The 14,437-nt window shown below is 41.5% G+C and overlaps 1 protein-coding gene across 5 annotated transcripts in view; it reads left to right on the top strand.

The window, feature by feature from the left end:
• Positions 1 to 213: 213 nt before the first annotated feature.
• Positions 214 to 14,437, top strand: part of HIVEP2 (human immunodeficiency virus type I enhancer binding protein 2) — a 218,418-nt gene continuing 204,194 nt past the window's right edge. For 2 of the 5 annotated variants that reach the window (XM_027551730.1, XM_027551734.1), the window contains exon 1: positions 214 to 296. The gene's annotated coding sequence lies outside the window, so the exon portion shown is untranslated. Of the gene's footprint in view, positions 297 to 609; positions 689 to 771; positions 987 to 1,413; positions 1,602 to 14,437 lie in introns of those variants that run through there. The other 3 variants (XM_027551731.1, XM_027551732.1, XM_027551733.1) reach the window with 3 other exon arrangements.

Below are 14,437 nucleotides of genomic sequence, written 5' to 3'. Positions count from 1 at the left end.
GGAGGTGAGGGGGTGGAGAGGAGGCGAGCGGGGCGCCGCTGAGCGCTGTCTCTGCCCGCCCGAGGAGGGTCTCCGCAGAAACATCTCCGGTGACTGTGGCACAAGTCTTGGCCAAGTTGTGTCTTGGACGTTGAGGTTCCCGGGAGCCCGGAGCAACTTGGAGGGTCTCCTGGCTCCTTAACCATATTCCTACACGTCTCGACTTTTGGGGGTGCTGGGTGCAGCCTCGGGGTGCGTGGAGGGCGGACCGACCGTTCGGGCGAGCAGAGCGGCGGGAATCTAGGTCCCTCGGCTCGGTAAGTGGCCTCGGCGCGGTGTTTTTTCCTGCCTTCTTTAGCATTGGGAGCTTGTTTCACTTTACACCGTAATCGCCTCCGCCGGACCCCTCTGGCCCCTCCCGGCGCGCGCCCCCGGCTCGGGACCGGCGTCCGGAGGGTGAGGGTCGGAGGGGGCGGGGATGGGGGAGACCTCGGGAGGGGGGTCCGGCGCGTTGGGAAATGCGGGGAATACCCTGGCCGAGGATCTATGCAGATGAGGGGAGGCTGCTTTGCGTAATGTCCTGGGGGGAGGGGGCGGCGCGGGAGCGCTGGAGGCAGGAATGTGCCTGGTTACTAATGAGGGACGTGCACCGGCGCGCACCGCCGGGCCACCGCTGCGGCTGCCGCGGCCGCCGGCCGCCCGTCGTCAGGTAACGGGGGAGGGGGCCGCGCGGCGCGGGCCGGGGCCGGGGGCGGGCGGCGCGAGGGCCGGGCCGCCGGCCTGCGGCCGAGCGAGCGCAGCGGAGGAGCCGGCTGTTGGCATTTCGGCGACTCCTTTCTCCTCCCCAGCGGGGAAGGAAGGAAGGAAGGAAGGAGAGAAGGAAGGAAGCGAGGAAGGAGGGGACTGTCTCGATGGAAGGTTCAGGCGGAGGCGCCCTCGCCTTGCGGGTGCACCGACCGCAGAGTGGCTCCCGGCGCGGCGGGCTGGCCGGGGGCGCGCGAAGACCGGTGGGGGCGTCTTGCATGCGTGTTCGTCTGTGCGTCTGCCGGGGGACCGGGAAAGGGACATGTGTGTTTGGGCTGTGCACTGTGGGGAGCTGGGTCTGCGCCTTTATGTCTGTTCCCTGAAGTGGGTGGAACGTTGGCCCGTTCCGGGAATGTTCCATGACGTGGTGCAGCCACAGGAAGGGGGTTAACGAGGGGCTCTCTGCCGCGGCGGCTCTGCCGGCTGCTATCAAAGCAGACGTGCGGCCGCTCCTCCTCCTCTCTCACCTCCCTTCACCCCTCCCCCCGCCTTTCCTTTCTGTGCGTCTGGTTCTGGTAGGGGCGAGACAGGAAAACACTGCTGGGGGTGGGGGGGGGGGCGGCGGGGGGGGGGAGGTGATGTGTGTGTGTGTGTGTGTGTGTGTGTGTGTGTGTGTGTGTGTGTGTGGTGTCTGTCGTATTTGGTGGGGGAGACTCCAGATCTGCTCTGCCACCCCAGCTGTTATCACAGATCCGTGCGCTTTATACGCATGTGCCTCCCGCGTCCTGTCCGTCTTACATAACACATCCAGTGCAGCAGAGGACACGAGAAAATGCGACCCCAGCCCTCCCAGCCGAAATCGGGCGAAGGGGTAGAAGGTCAGGAAGTGTCCCTTGGTGTTGTCCTTCAGGGACGTGGCTCCGGTGGGGGGAAAGGAGAGGGGGAGGAGGGTTTTCTTCAAGTGGCTCCTCTCTGACTTGAAAGCATCTAAGTAGAAAGGACTGCAGGAACTAGTCCTCTCTAATGGGAAAGCTTTTACATGCCACGCCAAGGAAAAGTGGGTACTTTAACCGCAGGAGTGCAAAGAGAGAGGGTCCTTAATAGAGACGCTCGCAGGAAATGGGCAGTCATACGTGCGGGGTAGGGGGCAGTAGGGATGGCTTCGAGGGGACCGCAGGACTCCCTTGATAGTAGATCGGTTTCACTGGAGGGTTTAGGACACCTGTAATGGTTGAGAATTCGCACAGGAAGCAGAGTGTGCAACTGACATTGCAAAAGCCCTATTCTCTGCACAGTTACTTGGGCCTAAAATGAACATAAAAAGGCTTGTTTCCGGTACTTTCATTATAATGGAAAATTTGAACTGATTTTCCTCCTTCCTTTTTTTGCCGTGTTAAAAATAATTCAGTTGACTTCCAAATTGTTATTGGTACTCTTCCCCCACCCCCAAAGGCTAGACCTGGGTCAGGCAGGAGAGAACTGTGTTTTTCTAGCATACCCAGAGCCCTGGTCAAGGGCTATTGATTTTTCTCTTCAGTACAGTTGTTTCTTTTGTAGTGCCTAATCAAGCCCAGAAATTACTTGAAATATTAATAAGATCCATTTTAATTAAGTTTGCTATGATCTGTCCTCCTAGAAAAAAACAGTTTAACTTTATTAGAAACGTTTTCTCTAGTGATGTAGTAATGTTTGGTGCTGTTTGTCTTTGAGGAAATCAAGTTATTTAAAATATTTGCACCTATGTGTTATATGTACTTAAATATATATTACATATATCATATATATAGCACATATATATTAGAATTTGTGAATGTCTTGTGCTTATTCTCCATATAACAGTGCCAAAGCAAAAATTTACCCAAGAAGATTGTATAATAAATAGACTGGTTTTGATTTTTAGGATATAGGCCAAATAATTTATCAAGACAGAAATGCCCTCCACCTGAGTAGAAAGGATATCATTTTCATTATTCAGACAAAAACTGTTCCACAGTGTTCCTGTGGAACACTAAGAAGTCATGGTACCAGATGAAAACTGCATTTTTATTTTAAGGTGAAAGGGATTTACCTGTATCTCCTTAATGACAGTGTGCTTCAAGTGTCATAATCCCTTTTGACCACTAGGTTTGAAATGCAGTATATTTCTTAAATATAGGAAAATGTTGTATTACAGTGGTGAAGCTGTTAGAAAATTGTCTGAGTTTCTTGCTATGAACATCGGTCAGGTACAAAACAAAATCTGCTTGTTGGCACCTATATTTCTGTGATGGTGATTGTATTTTATGTAGTTGACTTTATTAGAGACTGCTTTTATTTATATAAGGGCATTTATGATTAAACCAATGTGAAATTAATTTGGGTGTAATTTGGGGCATGATAATATATTAATGATGCTACAAATTAAGATGTAACTGATTTTCAACTGGTTAGATCCTTGCAGCAGTCTTTGGAAAGATACCATTAGAGTAGATAAAACGTGTTTATATGTCTCTTAAACATGGAACATAAAAGTGAATTTACTGTGTATATTATCACGTAATGAGATCATATTATTTGACTACCTTGAAAGATTAGCCAGCAAAATCTTTTGATTGATCAGGCTCCTTTTACGTGAGATGTGTTGATAAATGTTCTTGTTACTATGAAAACAAAACAGAAGCAACATGTTTGCAGGTGTTCCTTGTGGAATAATGGTACATGTGTCTGCTTGAGGTTTTGGCGCTTTGTCACTATTCAGAAAATCAGGCTGAATCTTTTATGCTGATTCAATCAAAATGAAGAATCTTTAAGAATTTGCCAATTTTTTTTTTTAAGCAGGGTTTATTTCAGCAGTAGCAGCTACAAATTACATGTACTCTTTCTGTGTTGGTTTTAGATTTTTGAATTATTAGTACTTAGCTGAAATTAATCAGAAAGCTTCAACATAGGAAAAAAAGTTTTAAAGACCTATAGAAAATGTTATTTAGCGAGGAAAGTGTAATCCATTAGGATGGGGAATATTGATAACCTGATGTGGTAAATATTATAATAAGGGGAAAGTGGCTAAGATCAACTGGATGGATGGTTGTGCATCCAACTAATTACCTATGTCTGTTAAACATGATTTTCACATTTGGGTTCATAGCCAGCCTCAGCAGTACTCTCTGTAGGTCCTGTAGGTGGAGAAATGGTTCACAATTTAAATTTCCACCTGAAGCTTCCAGTGATATGCTTCTGGTTAATGTATTTATATATTAATTCATTGTGAATCCATAGTTTGGCTAAAACTTGGTATGTAAATATTGTGCCTTTTCAAATGATATTAGAAAAAGGAGCAGAGGTAGTTTGCTAAGTCAACTCAGCAGACTTCAGATTTCATAAGGAACAGACCATGTGTATGGCTTTGCTGTAACCACAGAGGCAGAGTCTTCATTAATCTTGAGTAAAACTGCAGTGAATCTTAAGTCAGTGAGTCAGTCTTCTTAATGTTCGAAGCTGTGGATGAACATAGAGGATGGAGGGAAAATGGGAAACTTTATGGAAATAATATTGTGCTTATTTGAAGGAAATTGTGTAAGTCATGTAATTTTCTGCTTGTTCCTGGTATTTGATCACAATCAAAAGCATTGCTTTCTATATGCTGTTTATGACAAAGTTAATAAAAAGGGAGGTTATAGATCAGTATTTGTAGCTATGAGATAGCTCTAAGTAATTTGGAAAAATATTTCAGCATTTCATCTATTGCTGTGAAGCAACACCAGGTCTTTGTGTACAGGGGGAGGACACAGCTTACTTGATCTGTGAAATCTTTGGTTTCTGAGGTAGATCATGGATACTAGCATTAATATAGACCTAGGACTATACTGTTTTAACCACTACATTTAGAATAGAATCAGAACTGCTTGATAATTTGTGTCATTTATTGTTCTGGGTCAAATAATGAGCCACTAATCTTAACATATACTTTCATTGCCCATCACTTGACATGTGACATGTATTAACTGTCATGTGATCTTACAAGTGTCCATAACTTTAGATTTCCTAACAGCTACAAATTTGGAATCTAACCATTTGATGTATTTGAGGAAACTGCTTGCTTTGGAGAGAAGCAATGAATGAAGGATTAGGCTCCAAATTTGTAGCTTTGGAAAGAAGCAATGAAAGTGATGTTTGTGTGCCTGAAGACAGTTCTGGGCAGAAAGCAGGTGGGGTTTGACCTGCTCCTTTGGTAACAAGATGGTTGGATGTAAAGTCAGGAAGTATTCAGGGCCCTCCAGTGTTTTGCCTTGTCATTCACTTAAAATCCTAGCCCTTTCTTTAGAGTATTATGACAGTATTATGACAGGTGCCCTGGTTGTCTTGATCAGTTGCAACTTATTCATCCATTCATTCAACAAGTATATACTAGGAGTCAGACCTTGTGCTGGATACCAAAGGTATGATGATGAACCAGATCACAAAAGGAGCTTGATCTGTTGGGGCTGACCGGTCCTAATCATTAGGTCTGTTATAAGTGCTATGGAAGAAACATAAAGGAATGTGTAACAAGAGGTCTGTCATCCCTGTCTGGGAGTGAGGAGGCGATCTCTCTGAGGAGGTGATACTTGAGCTGAGACTGCAGAACAAATAAGAGGAGAAAAAGATAGATGGGGAGAGGGAAATATCCTTCAATGAAGGAACAATGCAAATGAACCGAGGTTGGGGGATATACAGTGTTTTGATGAGTTAGAAGCAGGCCAGTGGGGCTGGAGGGCGGGTAACAGGAGAGGTAATGCAAGATGAGTTCAGAATATGTGGGCAGGTTGACTACATGAATGATTGTCCTTCTTGGCATAAATAGAGACTGTCCTTGGCAAATCCAGGCATATGATGAACCTACCATTGGCCATGTTAGAGACTTTCATTGGAGAGGGAATTTGGGAGGCAGGGCCTAGAACCTGGAGAAGGCTTGTGTGTAACCTGTGTCTTTTCATAGTACCTCCATATAAATGACTCTCCTGGAAATTTGTTATAATTTTATATGCTGACTTCAGTTTGAGGGGGTTAGTTGTATGAAAACTAACAGATTTTTTTTTTTTTAAGGAATAAGTAGTTTGTTTTAAAATATACTTGTTTGGGGCTCCAGTTAACTAATTGGCTGGCATCATTGATTCAGTTAATGAATAACTGCAAATTCAAAAGTCTTTACAAGGTCACTGTGTGAAGTAACCGATTAATCTTTAGAGCTCTGCATGAGCTGGATCTACTATGATTTTAAATAGCTACTAAAACATTCATTTTCCCAGGTAATTTTTCTACATGTTTGCAAACTTTAGAAATTTTGGAGAAATTTGGATCTGATTTTTTTTTTTTTTTGCTTTCTGTGTGATGAGTGGTCAGTGTAATACTTACAAGAGAATATGAAGGCAAAGAGGTTCTTAAAATACAACATTCTTTTATGTAGTCTTGGACTCATGTTCCCTTTTGTCAGCTGTATCATTTAATTATTTGCTTCCTGTTTTAAAATTTATATAATGTAAAAATTTTTATTTAGGTGGTAGAAAGAGTCAGTATTTGGAGATATTCCAAGCTTGGTCTATGGAGTCATACTGGAGATCAGAATGAATAACTGAGAAATAGAAAGACAAAGATCCCTGACTGCAAGAATTGTACAGTCTAGAGAAGACAGATGGTTTCTAAGTAAACTTTATTAAGCTTACAAGTGAAAGCAATGTATGAATGGAAGCACTTTTTTTATTTTCCCCCAGCAGGAAAGATTAGAAAATATTTTTGGGAGGATATGATTTTTAACTGGGGCCTTGGAAAATTGGGTAGGATTTCAGTAAACAAAAGGGGAAGGGAAAGGCCCAGCATAATTTGATCTGGAGTTCCGGGGCAGAGTTAAAGTACTGGGGGAAAAAGAATAAGGTGAGCCTGGAAAGACACATTGGTTCCAGATCTGTGGGGCTCTACAGCCCTTCTGAGCTGGATTTCACTTAGGTTTTTGAGCAGAGGAGTGATACTATGATGTATATGTTTTAGAAAGATGGTAAGGGTATATGGGATGGATATCTTGGTAGCTGAGAGGCAGTAAAATTGTTGTAATGGTCCAAAGAGAAGTAACAAAGATTGACACTACTGCCTAACAATATGATTCTGTCATCCTGTTAATGGACATCTGAAAAGCACCTTGTAAAATAGTAACAAGAGTGATTAAAATATTTTGATAAAAATGACCCAATAGGTATGACAGATTGTCAGTTTGAACTACATTTTAAATACAGCACTGCATTATTATTTTAACCTCCTGTAAAACTTTTTGCTCCAGAAAATACTCATAAATACTAATAGTTAAAGTTCACCAACTTATGAAAATGGTTATAACTGAGAATTACAAACTATTTATGTTTTTAGGTATAAGTATTTAAGAAATAAATAGATGATTCATTTCATGGTTCGTTAGAATACTGCTTTTAAATTTTATTTATTTATTTTTTGGCTGTATTCTTTGCTGCATAGATTTTTCACTAGTTGTGAGTAGGGGCTACTTTCTAGTTATGGTGTGTGGGCTTCTCATTGAGATGGCTTCTCTTTTTGCTCTTGGGTGCGAGGGCTCAGTAGTTGCGGCTCCTGGGCTCTAGAACACAAGCTCAGTAATTGTAGCACATGGCACATGGGCTTAGGTGCTCTGCAGCATGTGGGATCTTCCTGGACCAGGGATCAAACCCGTGTCTCCCGCATTGGCAGGAGGACTCCTTGCCACTGAGCCACCAGGGAAACCCTAAAATACTGCTTTTTCATTGATAACTTTTATACCTAATTCACAGCAATACTGGACAGGTAGCCTAGTGCAGTGTGTTTGAAAAGCAGTGTTTTTTTTTTTGTTTTTTTTTCTTGACAGATTTATTTGGTGGTTTTATTTTCTCTGAAAAAGAAAGCAGGAGGTCTCTGAAACTTATTATTTGCACTATGGCAGATTCACTACATTTCAGAAGCTCAACAGAAAGATGGGACTTTTGAAACTAGGCAATAAGTAAATGTAGACACACCCTCATTTGTATTTGCTTGGGGATCTGTAGGCATGCATATGTGTATGGGCATGCAACTGCACAAACACCCTAATCTTAGAAAATCATATGTGTACAGTGAGAAGGAAAATTTGATACTTAGAATGCAGTGTAGTAATTCTCATCCTGATAGTTGCAGAGAGTATTTCTTTTAAAATGGAGATTAGGTCTAATTCCATATAAAGAAGATTATAGGAAAGGTAATTTAAATTGTAAGTAGCTTTGTTCACTAAAATGCTAGATTCATTTGAAACAGTGTTTTATTTCTTTTGGAAGCCAGACAACTAGTTTAATAGTGTACATATGAAACACTAATTTGGTTTGTTAATTGGATGCAATTAAACTGAGGTTATTTTATACTGCTTAATTGTCTGAAAATTACATGCATTGCCATGCCTGTGTAATGTGAGGCAAAAACTGGGGGGTTAGTGGGAGCCGGGGCAGAGGACTTAAAGTCTAGTTGTGTCTTTGCAATTAACTTTTTGTAAAAACTTGGAAATGGGTCATTTTATACTCTGGACTTGATTTGGAAATGGAAAAGATGGAAACAGATGGCTTCTAAAGGCTCTTCCAACTCATATTTTATCAGTTTATAAATTCTTTGTAGTTATAGAGAATGCAGTGTCATTATATTCTGTAATTATGGTATTACAAGGATGAACCAAACACTTAAAAAAATCAGCCCAGTGCCAATTTAGCAAATCCGTTAGAAGGAAGGGAATTTAGGTTTTTAAGAACACTTACTCTGTGCAGGCTTCAATGCAGGCACACTCCTCATGGTTACACTTAACGAAACCGAGACTCAGAAAGGGTAAGTGGTTTTGCAAGGATGCTCTGATAGTTGGTGGTGAAGCTGGATCTGAACTCAGGGCCGTTTGGCTCCAACAACCTGTGGTCTTTTCACCATTCCACACCACATAAGCTAGTGTTTGCACATCAAAATTATTTCAAAAATTTAAAGAAATCATCAACCATTTTGTCTCTTTATTGCATTGTTCTCCCCAGTAGTTTATACACATCTGCCAGTGGGATACCCAGGTAGCCTAGGGGTTAAGAACCTGGTTTGAGGGCAGCTATCCTTGTGGCTCAGCTGGTAAAGAATCCACTTGCAATGTGGGAGACCTGAGTTCAATCCCTGGGCTGGGACCATCCCCTGGAGAAGGGAAAAGCTCCGCTCTACAGTATTCTGGAGAATTCCATGGACTTTATAGTCCATGGGGTCTCAAAGAGTCGGACACGATCGAGCGACTTTCACTTCACTTCACTTCAGACCTGGGTGAATTCCAGTTCCACGACCAGCTCGGGGAATTTAGGAAGGCCAGCTAATCTCTTTGCAATTACAAAATGAGAATGGTAATCTCTGTTTAAGGGTCATTGGGAAATTTTTATGAGAATGTGGACACTGGTATCAATGAAAGTGGAAGTGTTAGTCGCTCAGTCCTGTCCAACTCTTTGTGACCCCATGGACTATAGCCCACCAGGCTCCTCTGTCTATGGAATTCCCCAGGCAAGAATATTGGAGCCGATTGCCATTCCCTTCTCCACAATACACAGTAAACACTTGATACCTCGTAGCTATGATTGGGGCTTTCCAGGTGGCTCAATGGTAAAGAATCCTCCTGCTAATACAGGAGACACAGGTTTGATCCCTGATTTGGAAAGATCCCCTAGAGGAGGAAATGGCAATCCATTCCAGTATTCTTACCTGAATAATCCCATGAACAGAGGAAACCTAGGGGGGCTGCAGTCCACGGGGTCTCAAAGAGTCAGACACAAATTAGTGACTGAGCATGCACACACGCAAGCAAGATTATTGTTAAGAAGGGGTATGTGTTAGTTGCTCATCTGACTCTGCGACCCCGTGAACTGTAGCCTCCCGGACTCCTCCATCCATGGGATTTTGCAGGCAAGAATACCGGAGTGGGTTGCCATTTCCTTCTTCAAAGAAGGGGTTAGATCAAAAGAAAAGACAATAAAATTCTTAGACTTTGATTGAAATGGTTTAAGAAGTGATGTCAGAAGACACTTGTTTCTTCATAATTAACAAATGGAAATAGCAATTAAAATTTGGGATATTTCTCCTTTAACTCAGCCAGTGCTACACTAGTGAAGTGGACTAAATTATGTGGTTCTCTGTGTATCATCCTTCTTGAGTTTTTGATCTAAAAATAGCCTTTGGGGCCAGAATTACCCAACTTGAACTTCTCCGTAAATTGCAAGAGCCAGAGAACCAGTGTTTACTCCTGGGGCCTTGGGCTTTCTTAGGAGACCAGCTAAAGTGTTTATGAGACTGCTGACTTTTAAACAAACATTTATTAATTCAACAAAAATTTATTAGGCACCTACTCTGGAAAAAGTGCTGTACTGTATACTGGGGATTCATCAGTGAACAAAATAGTAAAAAAAAAAAATTCCTGTCCTCATGGTGTTTATATTCTAGTGGACTAATTTAGAAACTTTTTATGGTATTCGGCCATTGTACTACTTTCTAATGTTTTTAGGAATCTCTGCTTTTATATTGAGTCACTCCATCCAAATAACAGTTAAAGAAACATTGTAAAATCTTACTAAATCAGTAATGAAAACATCCCATTTTATATATATATATATACACACACGGCTTCCCTGATAGCTCAGTTGGTAAAGAATCTGCCTGCAATGCAGGAGACCCTGGTTCAGTTCCTGGGTCGGGAAGATCCGCTGGAGAAGGGCTAGACTACCCACTCTGATATTCTTGGGCTTTCTTTGTGGTTCAGCTGGTAAAGAATCCACCTGCAATGTGGGAGACCTGGGTTCAATCCCTGAGTTGGGATGATCCCCCAGAGAAGGGAAAGGCTACCCAGTCCAGTATTCTGGCCTGGCGAATTCCATGGACTATATATAGTCCATGGGGTCACAAAGATTCGGACACAACTGAGGGACTTTCACTTTCACTTTTCACACACACACACACACACACACACGTATTTGTATTTCTAGTAAGGTAGCTGCTAGAAATGTTTTTCACAGTAAGGTAGTTTTTAAAGAAGTACTGTTTGTAAATAACTAAATATTATAACACTAGCTCTTTAAAAAATTCCTCTTTAGCATTACAACCCTTCATACTTACAGAATCACGTCCTGGCTATTTTTTTTTTTTTTAATGGGATGGAGGAAAAAATGGTTTACAAATGACACATAACTATTGTAAAACACATTGATCAGTTTGTTAAAGTGATTACGACAAATAATATTTGGATTTTTAATTTTGTTTTTATTTTGTTTAAATGAATTTTTTAAATGTATTTTAAGTCTTGCTTAAATAAATTTTTCATTTTTAACGTGATTTTTCTTATGAAATTTCTAATGGGTGAGGATGGTTTCCGCTTTCACGAAAGCGTGGTAGACACAAGGCGTGGTGTGCAGCAGGTGCACAGTCGATACTTGGTGAATGCTTGAAGTCCTAATTCTCAAAGACGCTTACTGTTTGCCTGGTGAGAACAGACCTTTGACCCACTGTAAGCAAAGGCGTCATCAGAACCACATGAGGGATGAAATCTTGCTCCCACAGGCACATCAATCTGCTCACCCTTAACTGTTTCTTCAGTTTTTTTTTTTAAGTCCTCCAGGAAACAGCTCCCTCACTTCTCCATGCAGCAGTCACAGACACTTCTTGCAGCCATAGTCAGCCTCTTCTCGGGTTCTGCACTTCCCGCTTATTTTTATAGCAAGGGAACAGATGGAGTCATCTTGAGGTAGTTTTTTTCCTGCGGTTGGATAGAGAAGTTTAGCGTCGAACCCGGATTCCTCTCTGCAGAACAGTTTTCTTCGGCCATATTTTGTTAGGGTGCTCTGAGGAGGAAAGTTGTATGGAGGTGGTCATGGCTCAGGGCGGTGGGGCTTGAGAAAGACTTGGGTCTTGGTGGGCCTGCTTGGATGAATTAGGCAGAAAAGAGGGAGGATGCGCCTTTTCTCCACTGAAGACCCTTGCCCTATGCAGGCAGAGAAAAATGAAGAAGCTGGGGGTGAGTCTTTTCTTTTCACTTGAAGCGAGTGAGGAAATCTGTCTTTGCAACTCAGCGGCGCCCCATGGGACAGTCCTAACGGCTGGCCCCGGCACTTGATGGACAGGTCATGGGAAGTTCAGCTTCTCTTTTATCCATGGAACAGTTATCAGGCTTTATTATTATTATTTTTTCTCCTGATGCTTCCATTTCCAACAATCCCCATTTCTCTAATCGAGGGAAAAAAGAATCCAGGGTTGGAAACATTCAATTAATTTTCTTGTCATTCAATGTATTTGCAATGTGTCAAGGTTGTGTTGGGAGAGATAGAAATCTGGGGGGTAAAATGAGGATTTCACATTTCTTTTGTGCCCATGTTGTGAGGATGTGCTCATTAGAGCTCACACCAGGGTTGCAGAGGACACCAGGAGGGCTGACGGTAAATCCTGACCCCACTAGTTCATTGCTTGCCTCATTATTGATTTTCAAAATGATTCAGGCCAAGTGGCTGTACCTCCGTTACATTTCATTGTTTCTTCATCTGTAAAAAATGAAGCGTTGTTTATAGCACTGCCCTACCTCCTGGGAACAGAGCAGGGTAACACAAGAGAACTGGAGTGGCTATTTTTAGGATGTGAAGCAATACTAAGTTTCGAGAATAATTCAATTGTTGGGGGAAAAAAATCTGGTGCACAGCAATACATTTGTGACAAGGGTTAGTAGAGTGTTCTTGAGATAATTGACTGCTATTGATGCAATTTATTACAGGCATATGTAATTGTTTTCAGAAAGATAATGGTCAGCAGCTCCACAGCTTAGTGTCATATCCCTAATGCATCTAAATTTTGGACGGGTCACAGATGAGCATGTGTACCAAAATTTTGAGATAGTTATACCCATGTCAAGCAAAAGAAAAGGAATCCAAATTCATTTGTTTTTGAATTTATAGTCTGTTTACTTGTTCAGATGACCTCAGTGATACTGCAATGAACTTGTTGCCCAAATTTAATCAAGTGTAGCTTTTAAAATGGGCCAGGTGGCTGAGAGTACTCAAAATGACCTTTAAAAATAAATCACCCGGCAGTATAGAATATAGCAAAAAACTGGATACTATGTGGAGGTTAGATTTTTAATCCATAAACTCAAATTCGTTCCGTCATCAGTTGATTTTTGTCCATGTTTGGTGAGAATTTACTAATGTCAAACCTAATGTCGTCTGAGAATAGTTATGCTAAATATTAGTAACAGATTTGGAAGAATTGTACATTCTAGCTAGTAATCCCAGGAGCTTAGATTGTGAGGACATTATCCTGATAATTTGTCTTTCTTTTCCTATATTCTTCCTTTTCCTTATGTAGAATGGGAGCAATGAGAAGCAAAGAGAAGACATTTTGAAATTAATAACAAGTTTTCCTGGCTTTGAAGCTTGCTGTGATTATTTTAACCCTTCTTACAAAAGCAAACAGTGTCTAACAATATATTTAATGGTTGACATCTCCTTTAAGCCAACTGGTTTTGGTTTATGTTTCATAAAAGATTTTTACAATATGCCACACTGTTGTGTAAATCAAACTACTGTTCTTATGTCTGGCATGTAAGTGTTTCTGAAAAGTGAGGCAGTGAGCGGGTTAGGCGTGGGGAAATGGATTTCTGAGACTCTTTTGGAATTTGCAGATGGCCTGCTTCCTTGTTCAAAGGAACCTCTCCTAGTGCTAGTTTCCAGACAGGTCAGCTCTTGGGTGTGAACAAGCTGCACCTCCAGTACTAGTTTAGCATTTTGTGGGTAATTTTGCCTCTTCCTGTCACTCTGGTACAATGTGTAACACTGCAGTGATGACTTTTTTAGGGCATCCTTTAAAGTGTCTTAATTTGAATTATGCTGATTATCCTTAAGGGTAGGGTCTGATGTATTGATTTGTCCAGGGATGACAGAACACTTTGTAGTGTGAAGTTTTTCGCTGAATTTCAGGCTTAGAGAAAACCATTGGAGGCATCATTTAATCCCCAACTGAGTGAGGAGCAATCACTCAGGACAAATCACCAAGGACTGCTTGCATTCACTCTACACACACAACTCTTCCTTTCTCAGGGAGGCCTGTCCACTCTTGGACACTTCAGTTCATCAATTGAGCCTTCTGCCGCTGTCCAGAGCAAGTTTGCTCATCGACTTGCATGACAATCATATCATTATTTAAAGATAGCAATCATGTTCACCCTAAGTATTCTTTTCTCCAGGCTAAATATTCCTGGTTCCTTCAATTAGACCTCTTATTATGTAGTTTTCATTTTTTATTTTATTAATTTCTTTAGGGATCAGGCTGTTCGTGTCTGAAATCTACTTCAGGCTATTATTTTTTTATGAATCCTCAAAAAAATTACTTACCTCCAGTTACTCTTCAGAATATATCCTCTTGCCAGCTGGTTTAGAAACATTTTACAGACAAGGTCTAGACATGCTTTTTGAGGCTTACAACTGGAAGAGAGCTGGAATGTCCAATAATATAATACAAATCTATTTTAACATAGATGATTATGGAGATACTCGTATGTGTAAAATGTATGGGAATATGAAATAAAATATAAATAGTATATAAAATATAAAGAAGACGGACTATTCTCATCATCAAAACTTTTTTTAAGTGAAATAAATTAAAAAATAATGATTAAGGTAAGCTCGGTCAGTGAAGGCAGGTTAGAAGTAGAGGG

This window comes from Bos indicus x Bos taurus, chromosome 9 (assembly GCF_003369695.1).
Source record: "Bos indicus x Bos taurus breed Angus x Brahman F1 hybrid chromosome 9, Bos_hybrid_MaternalHap_v2.0, whole genome shotgun sequence".
NCBI classification, from domain to species: domain Eukaryota; kingdom Metazoa; phylum Chordata; class Mammalia; order Artiodactyla; family Bovidae; genus Bos; species Bos indicus x Bos taurus.
Note: the sequence above shows the minus strand (reverse complement) of the source record. Positions and strands in the feature narration are given on the sequence as shown.